Source organism: Zootoca vivipara, chromosome W (assembly GCF_963506605.1).
Source record: "Zootoca vivipara chromosome W, rZooViv1.1, whole genome shotgun sequence".
In the NCBI taxonomy this organism is placed as follows: domain Eukaryota; kingdom Metazoa; phylum Chordata; class Lepidosauria; order Squamata; family Lacertidae; genus Zootoca; species Zootoca vivipara.
The window spans coordinates 4,476,319-4,489,749 of NC_083293.1; positions in this window are offsets into that span (position 1 = coordinate 4,476,319).

Consider the following 13,431-nt stretch of genomic DNA (forward strand, 5'->3'; position numbering starts at 1 on the left):
AATAAGCGTTCTATGGGTTTATTTCGCTTAGTTGCTTACTATTGAGTAGAACTGCAAGTTCACTCAAGAAATAAACACCCTTGTAAAATGAGCCAAACTGAAGCAAAACACATTGTTGGAGTGTCAGAATGCATAGATAACAGACAAATAAGCGTTCCATAGGTTGATTTCGCTCAGTTGCTTACTCTTGAGTAGAACTGCATGTTCAATCAAGAAATAAGCACCCTTGTAAAATGAGCCAAATTGAAGCAAAACACATTGTTGGAGTGTCAGAATGCATAGAAAGAAGACAAATAAGCGTTCTATACGTTTATAAAGCTTATTTGCTTACTCTTGAGTAGAAATGCATGTGCACTCAAGAAATAAGCACCTTTGTAAAATGAGCCAAATTGAAGCAAAACACATTGTTGGAGTGTCAGAATGCATAGAAAGAAGACAAATAAGCGTTCTATGGGTTCATTTCGCTTATTTGCTTACTCCTGAGTAGAAATGCATGTGCACGCCAAGAAATAAGCACCTTTGTAAAATGAGCCAAATTGAAGCAAAACACATTGTTGGAGTGTCAGAATGCATAGACAGAAGACAAATAAGCGTTCTATACGTTTATTTCACATAGTTGCTTACTCTTGAGTAGAACTGCAAGTTCACTCCAGAAATAAGCAACTTTCTAAAATGAGCCAAATTGAAGCAAAACACAATGTTGGAGTGTCAGAATGCATAGATAGAAGATAAATAAGCGTTCTATATGTTTATTTCGCTTAGTTGCTTACTCTTGAGTAGAACTGCAGGTTCACTTAATAAATAAGCAGCTTTGTAAAATGAGCCAAATTGAAGCAAAACCCATTGTTGGAGTGTCAGAATGCATAGAAAGAAGACAAATAAGCGTTCTATACGTTTATAAAGCTTATTTGCTTACTCTTGAGTAGAAATGCATGTGCACTCCAGAAATAAGCAACTTTCTAAAATGAGCCAAATTGAAGCAAAACACATTGTTGGAGTGTCAGAATGCATAGATAGAAGACAAATAAGCGTTCTATGGGTTCATTTCGCTTATTTGCTTACTCCTGAGTAGAAATGCATGTGCACGCCAAGAAATAAGCACCTTTGTAAAATGAGCCAAATTGAAGCAAAACACATTGTTGGAGTGTCAGAATGCATAGACAGAAGACAAATAAGCCTTCTATAGGTTTATTTCGCTCAGTTGCTTACTTTTGAATAGAACTGCATGTTCACTCAAGAAGTAAGCACCCTTGTAAAATGAGCCAAACTGAAGCAAAACACATTGTTGGAGTGTCAGAATGCATAGATAACAGACAAATAAGCGTTCTATAGGTTTATTTCGCTTAGTTGCTTACTCTTGAGTAGAACTGCATGTGCACTCCAGAAATAAGCACCTTTGTAAAATGAGCCAAATTGAAGCAAAACACATTGTTGGAGTGTCGGAATGCATAGATAGAAGATAAATAAGCGTTCTATACGTTTATTTCGCATAGTTGCTTACTCTTGAGTAGAACTGCAAGTTCACTCCAGAAATAAGCAACTTTCTAAAATGAGCCAAATTGAAGCAAAACACAATGTTGGAGTGTCAGAATGCATAGATAGAAGATAAATAAGCGTTCTATATGTTTATTTCGCTTAGTTGCTTACTCTTGAGTAGAACTGCAGGTTCACTTAATAAATAAGCAGCTTTGTAAAATGAGCCAAATTGAAGCAAAACCCATTGTTGGAGTGTCAGAATGTATAGAAAGAAGACAAATAAGCGTTCTATACGTTTATAAAGCTTATTTGCTTACTCTTGAGTAGAAATGCATGTGCACTCCAGAAATAAGCAACTTTCTAAAATGAGCCAAATTGAAGCAAAACACATTGGTGGAGTGTCAGAATGCATAGATAACAGACGAATAAGCGTTCTATAGGTTTATTTCGCTTAGTTGCTTACTCTTGAGTAGAACTGCAGGTTCACTTAATAAATAAGCACCTTTGTAAAATGAGCCAAATTGAAGCAAAACCCATTGTTGGAGTGTCAGAATGCATAGAAAGAAGACAAATAAGCGTTCTATGCGTTCATTTCGCTTATTTGCTTACTCTTGAGTAGACATGCATGTTCACTCAAGAAATAAGCACCTTTGTAAAATGAGCCAAATTGAAGCAAAACACATTGTTGGAGTGTCAGAATGCATAGAAAGAAGACAAATAAGCGTTCTATGGGTTCATTTCGCTTAGTTGCTTACTCTTGAGTAGAACTGCAAGTTCACTCAAGAAATAAGCACCTTTGTAAAATGAGCCAAATCGAAGCAAAACACATTGTTGGAGTGTCAGAATGCATAGATAACAGACAAATAAGCGTTCTATGGGTTTATTTCGCTTAGTTGCTTACTATTGAGTAGAACTGCAAGTTCACTCAAGAAATAAACACCCTTGTAAAATGAGCCAAACTGAAGCAAAACACATTGTTGGAGTGTCAGAATGCATAGATAACAGACAAATAAGCGTTCCATAGGTTGATTTCGCTCAGTTGCTTACTCTTGAGTAGAACTGCATGTTCAATCAAGAAATAAGCACCCTTGTAAAATGAGCCAAATTGAAGCAAAACACATTGTTGGAGTGTCAGAATGCATAGAAAGAAGACAAATAAGCGTTCTATACGTTTATAAAGCTTATTTGCTTACTCTTGAGTAGAAATGCATGTGCACTCAAGAAATAAGCACCTTTGTAAAATGAGCCAAATTGAAGCAAAACACATTGTTGGAGTGTCAGAATGCATAGAAAGAAGACAAATAAGCGTTCTATGGGTTCATTTCGCTTATTTGCTTACTCCTGAGTAGAAATGCATGTGCACGCCAAGAAATAAGCACCTTTGTAAAATGAGCCAAATTGAAGCAAAACACATTGTTGGAGTGTCAGAATGCATAGACAGAAGACAAATAAGCGTTCTATACGTTTATTTCACATAGTTGCTTACTCTTGAGTAGAACTGCAAGTTCACTCCAGAAATAAGCAACTTTCTAAAATGAGCCAAATTGAAGCAAAACACAATGTTGGAGTGTCAGAATGCATAGATAGAAGATAAATAAGCGTTCTATATGTTTATTTCGCTTAGTTGCTTACTCTTGAGTAGAACTGCAGGTTCACTTAATAAATAAGCAGCTTTGTAAAATGAGCCAAATTGAAGCAAAACCCATTGTTGGAGTGTCAGAATGCATAGAAAGAAGACAAATAAGCGTTCTATACGTTTATAAAGCTTATTTGCTTACTCTTGAGTAGAAATGCATGTGCACTCCAGAAATAAGCAACTTTCTAAAATGAGCCAAATTGAAGCAAAACACATTGTTGGAGTGTCAGAATGCATAGATAGAAGACAAATAAGCGTTCTATGGGTTCATTTCGCTTATTTGCTTACTCCTGAGTAGAAATGCATGTGCACGCCAAGAAATAAGCACCTTTGTAAAATGAGCCAAATTGAAGCAAAACACATTGTTGGAGTGTCAGAATGCATAGACAGAAGACAAATAAGCCTTCTATAGGTTTATTTCGCTCAGTTGCTTACTTTTGAATAGAACTGCATGTTCACTCAAGAAGTAAGCACCCTTGTAAAATGAGCCAAACTGAAGCAAAACACATTGTTGGAGTGTCAGAATGCATAGATAACAGACAAATAAGCGTTCTATAGGTTTATTTCGCTTAGTTGCTTACTCTTGAGTAGAACTGCATGTGCACTCCAGAAATAAGCACCTTTGTAAAATGAGCCAAATTGAAGCAAAACACATTGTTGGAGTGTCGGAATGCATAGATAGAAGATAAATAAGCGTTCTATACGTTTATTTCGCATAGTTGCTTACTCTTGAGTAGAACTGCAAGTTCACTCCAGAAATAAGCAACTTTCTAAAATGAGCCAAATTGAAGCAAAACACAATGTTGGAGTGTCAGAATGCATAGATAGAAGATAAATAAGCGTTCTATATGTTTATTTCGCTTAGTTGCTTACTCTTGAGTAGAACTGCAGGTTCACTTAATAAATAAGCAGCTTTGTAAAATGAGCCAAATTGAAGCAAAACCCATTGTTGGAGTGTCAGAATGCATAGAAAGAAGACAAATAAGCGTTCTATACGTTTATAAAGCTTATTTGCTTACTCTTGAGTAGAAATGCATGTGCACTCCAGAAATAAGCAACTTTCTAAAATGAGCCAAATTGAAGCAAAACACATTGGTGGAGTGTCAGAATGCATAGATAACAGACGAATAAGCGTTCTATAGGTTTATTTCGCTTAGTTGCTTACTCTTGAGTAGAACTGCAGGTTCACTTAATAAATAAGCACCTTTGTAAAATGAGCCAAATTGAAGCAAAACCCATTGTTGGAGTGTCAGAATGCATAGAAAGAAGACAAATAAGCGTTCTATGCGTTCATTTCGCTTATTTGCTTACTCTTGAGTAGACATGCATGTTCACTCAAGAAATAAGCACCTTTGTAAAATGAGCCAAATTGAAGCAAAACACATTGTTGGAGTGTCAGAATGCATAGAAAGAAGACAAATAAGCGTTCTATGGGTTCATTTCGCTTAGTTGCTTACTCTTGAGTAGAACTGCAAGTTCACTCAAGAAATAAGCACCTTTGTAAAATGAGCCAAATCGAAGCAAAACACATTGTTGGAGTGTCAGAATGCATAGATAACAGACAAATAAGCGTTCTATGGGTTTATTTCGCTTAGTTGCTTACTATTGAGTAGAACTGCAAGTTCACTCAAGAAATAAACACCCTTGTAAAATGAGCCAAACTGAAGCAAAACACATTGTTGGAGTGTCAGAATGCATAGATAACAGACAAATAAGCGTTCCATAGGTTGATTTCGCTCAGTTGCTTACTCTTGAGTAGAACTGCATGTTCAATCAAGAAATAAGCACCCTTGTAAAATGAGCCAAATTGAAGCAAAACACATTGTTGGAGTGTCAGAATGCATAGAAAGAAGACAAATAAGCGTTCTATACGTTTATAAAGCTTATTTGCTTACTCTTGAGTAGAAATGCATGTGCACTCAAGAAATAAGCACCTTTGTAAAATGAGCCAAATTGAAGCAAAACACATTGTTGGAGTGTCAGAATGCATAGAAAGAAGACAAATAAGCGTTCTATGGGTTCATTTCGCTTATTTGCTTACTCCTGAGTAGAAATGCATGTGCACGCCAAGAAATAAGCACCTTTGTAAAATGAGCCAAATTGAAGCAAAACACATTGTTGGAGTGTCAGAATGCATAGACAGAAGACAAATAAGCATTCTATAGGTTTATTTCGCACAGTTTCTTACTCTTGAGTAGAACTTCATGTTCACTCAAGAAATAAGCACCCTTGTAAAATGAGCCAAATTGAAGCAAAACACATTGTTGGAGTGTCAGAATGCATAGAAAGAAGACAAATAAGCGTTCTATACGTTTATAAAGCTTATTTGCTTACTCTTGAGTAGAAATGCATGTGCACTCCAGAAATAAGCAACTTTCTAAAATGAGCCAAATTGAAGCAAAACATCTTGGTGGAGTGTCAGAATGCATAGATAACAGACAAATAAGCGTTCTATAGGTTTATTTCGCTTAGTTGCTTACTCTTGAGTAGAACTGCATGTTCACTCCAGAAATAAGCACCTTTGTAAAATGAGCCAAATTAAAGCAAAACACATTGTTGGAGTGTCAGAATGCATAGACAGAAGACAAATAAGCATTCTATAGGTTTATTTCGCTTTGTTGCTTACTCTTGAGTAGAAATGCATATGCACTCCAGAAATATGCACCTTTTTAAAATGAGCCAAATTGAAGCAAAACACATTGTTGGAGTGTTAGAATGCATAGAAAGAAGACAAATAAGCGTTCTATACGTTTATAAAGCTTATTTGCTTACTCTTGAGTAGAAATGCATGTGCACTCCAGAAATAAGCACCCTTGTAAAATGAGGCAAATTGAAGCAAAACACATTGTTGGAGTGTCAGAATGCATAGAAAGAAGACAAGTAAGCGTTCTATGGGTTCATTTCGCTTAGTTGCTTACTCTTGAGTAGAACTGCAAATTCACTCAAGAAATAAGCACCTTTTTAAAATGAGGCAAATTGAAGCAAAACACATTGTTGGAGTGTCAGAATGCATAGATAACAGACAAATAAGCGTTCTATGGGTTTATTTCGCTTAGTTGCTTACTCTTGAGTAGAACTGCATGTTCACTCAAGAAATAAGCACCCTTGTAAAATGAGCCAAATTGAAGCAAAACACATTGTTGGAGTGTCAGAATGCATAGAAAGAAGACAAATAAGCGTTCTATACGTTTATAAAGCTTATTTGCTTACTCTTGAGTAGAAATGCATGTGCACTCCAGAAATAAGCACCTTCGTAAAATGAGCCAAATTAAAGCAAAACACATTGTTAGAGTGTCAGAATGCATAGAAAGAAGACAAATAAGCATTCTATAGGTTTATTTCACTTTGTTGCTTACTCTTGAGTAGAACTGCAGGTTCACTTAATAAATAATCACCTTTGTAAAATGAGCCAAATTGAAGCAAAACATATTGGTGGAGTGTCAGAATGCATAGATAACAGACAAATCAGCGTTCTATAGGTTTATTTCGCTTAGTTGCTTACTCTTGAGTAGAACTGCAAGTTCACTCAAGAAATAAGCACCTTTGTAAAATGAGCCAAATCGAAGCAAAACACATTGTTGGAGTGTCAGAATGCATAGATAACAGACAAATAAGCGTTCTATGGGTTTATTTCGCTTAGTTGCTTACTATTGAGTAGAACTGCAAGTTCACTCAAGAAATAAACACCCTTGTAAAATGAGCCAAACTGAAGCAAAACACATTGTTGGAGTGTCAGAATGCATAGATAACAGACAAATAAGCGTTCCATAGGTTGATTTCGCTCAGTTGCTTACTCTTGAGTAGAACTGCATGTTCAATCAAGAAATAAGCACCCTTGTAAAATGAGCCAAATTGAAGCAAAACACATTGTTGGAGTGTCAGAATGCATAGAAAGAAGACAAATAAGCGTTCTATACGTTTATAAAGCTTATTTGCTTACTCTTGAGTAGAAATGCATGTGCACTCAAGAAATAAGCACCTTTGTAAAATGAGCCAAATTGAAGCAAAACACATTGTTGGAGTGTCAGAATGCATAGAAAGAAGACAAATAAGCGTTCTATGGGTTCATTTCGCTAATTTGCTTACTCCTGAGTAGAAATGCATGTGCACGCCAAGAAATAAGCACCTTTGTAAAATGAGCCAAATTGAAGCAAAACACATTGTTGGAGTGTCAGAATGCATAGACAGAAGACAAATAAGCGTTCTATAGGTTTATTTCGCACAGTTTCTTACTCTTGAGTAGAACTTCATGTTCACTCAAGAAATAAGCACCCTTGTAAAATGAGCCAAATTGAAGCAAAACACATTGTTGGAGTGTCAGAATGCATAGAAAGAAGACAAATAAGCGTTCTATACGTTTATAAAGCTTATTTGCTTACTCTTGAGTAGAAATGCATGTGCACTCCAGAAATAAGCAACTTTCTAAAATGAGCCAAATTGAAGCAAAACATCTTGGTGGAGTGTCAGAATGCATAGATAACAGACAAATAAGCGTTCTATAGGTTTATTTCGCTTAGTTGCTTACTCTTGAGTAGAACTGCATGTTCACTCCAGAAATAAGCACCTTTGTAAAATGAGCCAAATTAAAGCAAAACACATTGTTGGAGTGTCAGAATGCATAGACAGAAGACAAATAAGCATTCTATAGGTTTATTTCGCTTTGTTGCTTACTCTTGAGTAGAAATGCATATGCACTCCAGAAATATGCACCTTTTTAAAATGAGTCAAATTGAAGCAAAACACATTGTTGGAGTGTTAGAATGCATAGAAAGAAGACAAATAAGCGTTCTATACGTTTATAAAGCTTATTTGCTTACTCTTGAGTAGAAATGCATGTGCACTCCAGAAATAAGCACCCTTGTAAAATGAGGCAAATTGAAGCAAAACACATTGTTGGAGTGTCAGAATGCATAGAAAGAAGACAAGTAAGCGTTCTATGGGTTCATTTCGCTTAGTTGCTTACTCTTGAGTAGAACTGCAAATTCACTCAAGAAATAAGCACCTTTTTAAAATGAGCCAAATTGAAGCAAAACACATTGTTGGAGTGTCAGAATGCATAGACAGAAGACAAATAAGCGTTCTATAGGTTTATTTCGCACAGTTTCTTACTCTTGAGTAGAACTTCATGTTCACTCAAGAAATAAGCACCCTTGTAAAATGAGCCAAATTGAAGCAAAACACATTGTTGGAGTGTCAGAATGCATAGAAAGAAGACAAATAAGCGTTCTATACGTTTATAAAGCTTATTTGCTTACTCTTGAGTAGAAATGCATGTGCACTCCAGAAATAAGCAACTTTCTAAAATGAGCCAAATTGAAGCAAAACATCTTGGTGGAGTGTCAGAATGCATAGATAACAGACAAATAAGCGTTCTATAGGTTTATTTCGCTTAGTTGCTTACTCTTGAGTAGAACTGCATGTTCACTCCAGAAATAAGCACCTTTGTAAAATGAGCCAAATTAAAGCAAAACACATTGTTGGAGTGTCAGAATGCATAGACAGAAGACAAATAAGCATTCTATAGGTTTATTTCGCTTTGTTGCTTACTCTTGAGTAGAAATGCATATGCACTCCAGAAATATGCACCTTTTTAAAATGAGTCAAATTGAAGCAAAACACATTGTTGGAGTGTTAGAATGCATAGAAAGAAGACAAATAAGCGTTCTATACGTTTATAAAGCTTATTTGCTTACTCTTGAGTAGAAATGCATGTGCACTCCAGAAATAAGCACCCTTGTAAAATGAGGCAAATTGAAGCAAAACACATTGTTGGAGTGTCAGAATGCATAGAAAGAAGACAAGTAAGCGTTCTATGGGTTCATTTCGCTTAGTTGCTTACTCTTGAGTAGAACTGCAAATTCACTCAAGAAATAAGCACCTTTTTAAAATGAGCCAAATTGAAGCAAAACACATTGTTGGAGTGTCAGAATGCATAGAAAGAAGACAAATAAGCGTTCTATGGGTTCATTTCGCTTAGTTGCTTACTCTTGAGTAGAACTGCAAGTTCACTCAAGAAATAAGCACCTTTGTAAAATGAGCCAAATTGAAGCAAAACACATTGTTGGAGTGTCAGAATGCATAGATAACAGACAAATAAGCGTTCTATGGGTTTATTTCGCTTAGTTGCTTACTCTTGAGTAGAACTGCATGTTCACTCAAGAAATAAGCACCCTTGTAAAATGAGCCAAATTGAAGCAAAACACATTGTTGGAGTGTCAGAATGCATAGAAAGAAGACAAATAAGCGTTCTATACGTTTATAAAGCTTATTTGCTTACTCTTGAGTAGAAATGCATGTGCACTCCATAAATAAGCACCTTCGTAAAATGAGCCAAATGAAAGCAAAACACATTGTTGGAGTGTCAGAATGCATAGACAGAAGACAAATAAGCATTCTATAGGTTTATTTCGCTTAGTTGCTTACTCTTGAGTAGAAATGTATGTGCACTCCAGAAATAAGCACCTTTGTAAAATGAGCCAAATTGAAGCAAAACACATTGTTGGAGTGTCAGAATGCATAGAAAGAAGACAAATAAGCGTTCTATGGGTTCATTTCGCTTAGTTGCTTACTCTTGAGTAGAACTGCATGTTCACTCCAGAAATAAGCAACTTTGTAAAATGAGCCAAATTGAAGCAAAACACATTGTTGGAGTGTCAGAATGCATAGACAGAAGACAAATAAGCGTTCTATAGGTTTATTTCGCTCAGTTGCTTACTTTTGAATAGAACTGCATGTTCACTCAAGAAATAAGCACCCTTGTAAAATGAGCCAAACTGAAGCAAAACACATTGTTGGAGTGTCGGAATGCATAGATAGAAGATAAATAAGCGTTCTATACGTTTATAAAGCTTATTTGCTTACTCTTGAGTAGAAATGCATGTGCACTCCAGAAATAAGCAACTTTCTAAAATGAGCCAAATTGAAGCAAAACATATTGGTGGAGTGTCAGAATGCATAGATAACAGACAAATAAGCGTTCTATAGGTTTATTTCGCTTAGTTGCTTACTCTTGAGTAGAACTGCAGCTTCACTTAATAAATAAGCACCTTTGTAAAATGAGCCAAATGAAAGCAAAACACATTGTTGGAGTGTCAGAATGCATAGACAGAAGACAAATAAGCATTCTATAGGTTTATTTCGCTTAGTTGCTTACTCTTGAGTAGAAATGTATGTGCACTCCAGAAATAAGCACCTTTGTAAAATGAGCCAAATTGAAGCAAAACACATTGTTGGAGTGTCAGAATGCATAGAAAGAAGACAAATAAGCGTTCTATGGGTTCATTTCGCTTAGTTGCTTACTCTTGAGTAGAACTGCAACTTCACTCAAGAAATAAGCACCCTTGTAAAATGAGCCAAACTGAAGCAAAACACATTGTTGGAGTGTCAGAATGCATAGAAAGAAGACAAATAAGCGTTCTATAGGTTTATTTCGCTTAGTTGCTTACTCTTGAGTAGAACTGCAAGTTCACTCAAGAAATAAGCACCTTTGTAAAATGAGCCAAATTGAAGCAAAACACATTGTTGGAGTGTCAGAATGCATAGAAAGAAGACAAATAAGCGTTCTATGGGTTCATTTTGCTTAGTTGCTTACTCTTGAGTAGAACTGCATCTTCACTTAATAAATAAGCACCTTTGTAAAATGAGCCAAATTGAAGCAAAACACATTGTTGGAGTGTCAGAATGGATAGAAAGAAGACAAATAAGCGTTCTATACGTTTATAAAGCTTATTTGCTTACTCTTGAGTAGAAATGCATGTGTACTCCAGAAATAAGCAACTTTCTAAAATGAGCCAAATTGAAGCAAAACATATTGGTGGAGTGTCAGAATGCATAGAAAGAAGACAAGTAAGCGTTCTATGGGTTCATTTCGCTTAGTTGCTTACTCTTGAGTAGAACTGCATGTTCACTCCAGAAATAAGCACCTTTGTAAAATGAGCCAAATTAAAGCAAAACACATTGTTGGAGTGTCAGAATGCATAGACAGAAGACAAATAAGCATTCTATAGGTTTATTTCGCTTTGTTGCTTACTCTTGAGTAGAAATGCATATGCACTCCAGAAATATGCACCTTTTTAAAATGAGTCAAATTGAAGCAAAACACATTGTTGGAGTGTTAGAATGCATAGAAAGAAGACAAATAAGCGTTCTATACGTTTATAAAGCTTATTTGCTTACTCTTGAGTAGAAATGCATGTGCACTCCAGAAATAAGCACCCTTGTAAAATGAGGCAAATTGAAGCAAAACACATTGTTGGAGTGTCAGAATGCATAGAAAGAAGACAAGTAAGCGTTCTATGGGTTCATTTCGCTTAGTTGCTTACTCTTGAGTAGAACTGCAAATTCACTCAAGAAATAAGCACCTTTTTAAAATGAGCCAAATTGAAGCAAAACACATTGTTGGAGTGTCAGAATGCATAGAAAGAAGACAAATAAGCGTTCTATGGGTTCATTTCGCTTAGTTGCTTACTCTTGAGTAGAACTGCAAGTTCACTCAAGAAATAAGCACCTTTGTAAAATGAGCCAAATTGAAGCAAAACACATTGTTGGAGTGTCAGAATGCATAGATAACAGACAAATAAGCGTTCTATGGGTTTATTTCGCTTAGTTGCTTACTCTTGAGTAGAACTGCATGTTCACTCAAGAAATAAGCACCCTTGTAAAATGAGCCAAATTGAAGCAAAACACATTGTTGGAGTGTCAGAATGCATAGAAAGAAGACAAATAAGCGTTCTATACGTTTATAAAGCTTATTTGCTTACTCTTGAGTAGAAATGCATGTGCACTCCATAAATAAGCACCTTCGTAAAATGAGCCAAATGAAAGCAAAACACATTGTTGGAGTGTCAGAATGCATAGACAGAAGACAAATAAGCATTCTATAGGTTTATTTCGCTTAGTTGCTTACTCTTGAGTAGAAATGTATGTGCACTCCAGAAATAAGCACCTTTGTAAAATGAGCCAAATTGAAGCAAAACACATTGTTGGAGTGTCAGAATGCATAGAAAGAAGACAAATAAGCGTTCTATGGGTTCATTTCGCTTAGTTGCTTACTCTTGAGTAGAACTGCATGTTCACTCCAGAAATAAGCAACTTTGTAAAATGAGCCAAATTGAAGCAAAACACATTGTTGGAGTGTCAGAATGCATAGACAGAAGACAAATAAGCGTTCTATAGGTTTATTTCGCTCAGTTGCTTACTTTTGAATAGAACTGCATGTTCACTCAAGAAATAAGCACCCTTGTAAAATGAGCCAAACTGAAGCAAAACACATTGTTGGAGTGTCGGAATGCATAGATAGAAGATAAATAAGCGTTCTATACGTTTATAAAGCTTATTTGCTTACTCTTGAGTAGAAATGCATGTGCACTCCAGAAATAAGCAACTTTCTAAAATGAGCCAAATTGAAGCAAAACATATTGGTGGAGTGTCAGAATGCATAGATAACAGACAAATAAGCGTTCTATAGGTTTATTTCGCTTAGTTGCTTACTCTTGAGTAGAACTGCAGGTTCACTTAATAAATAAGCACCTTTGTAAAATGAGCCAAATGAAAGCAAAACACATTGTTGGAGTGTCAGAATGCATAGACAGAAGACAAATAAGCATTCTATAGGTTTATTTCGCTTAGTTGCTTACTCTTGAGTAGAAATGTATGTGCACTCCAGAAATAAGCACCTTTGTAAAATGAGCCAAATTGAAGCAAAACACATTGTTGGAGTGTCAGAATGCATAGAAAGAAGACAAATAAGCGTTCTATGGGTTCATTTCGCTTAGTTGCTTACTCTTGAGTAGAACTGCAACTTCACTCAAGAAATAAGCACCCTTGTAAAATGAGCCAAACTGAAGCAAAACACATTGTTGGAGTGTCAGAATGCATAGAAAGAAGACAAATAAGCGTTCTATAGGTTTATTTCGCTTAGTTGCTTACTCTTGAGTAGAACTGCAAGTTCACTCAAGAAATAAGCACCTTTGTAAAATGAGCCAAATTGAAGCAAAACACATTGTTGGAGTGTCAGAATGCATAGAAAGAAGACAAATAAGCGTTCTATGGGTTCATTTTGCTTAGTTGCTTACTCTTGAGTAGAACTGCATCTTCACTTAATAAATAAGCACCTTTGTAAAATGAGCCAAATTGAAGCAAAACACATTGTTGGAGTGTCAGAATGGATAGAAAGAAGACAAATAAGCGTTCTATACGTTTATAAAGCTTATTTGCTTACTCTTGAGTAGAAATGCATGTGTACTCCAGAAATAAGCAACTTTCTAAAATGAGCCAAATTGAAGCAAAACATATTGGTGGAGTGTCAGAATGCATAGATA